Below are 458 nucleotides of genomic sequence, written 5' to 3' on the forward strand. Positions count from 1 at the left end.
ATCTAAATGTGATGTGGTTCCTATTTTTGTCATTGGGCAGTTTAAAGCGGGCGCCCCTATTTTATTTTTTCATAAAAATAAGCAATAAAAAGTAGGAGATGCAAATTAAAATTGATCAATTTTTCAACTTTGGAAAACCCAAGAAGGAAAAATGGGATGAAACAAATTAAGACAGTTTTGCGACGTGAATTCATATCAGTAAAATATAAGAAATAACTTAAAATTTAAAATTTTACAATAAAACTTTCTATCTATTTTAGGCAGAATTACTTCCTTTGTGTAAACTTCCCGTGTATTTTTTAAAAACCTCCTTACGTGCACGGGACACTTCCCCGCCTGTCCGGGCCCAAATCTTAGACGACAAAAAAAAAGCCTTGAAGAATTTTTTGGGGAGTTCACGACAAATTCGCAAGTCAAAAATATTTGAAGATAATCACACTCGGATACGAAAAGACTTT

This window comes from Penaeus monodon, chromosome 31 (assembly GCF_015228065.2).
Source record: "Penaeus monodon isolate SGIC_2016 chromosome 31, NSTDA_Pmon_1, whole genome shotgun sequence".
NCBI lineage: Eukaryota > Metazoa > Arthropoda > Malacostraca > Decapoda > Penaeidae > Penaeus > Penaeus monodon.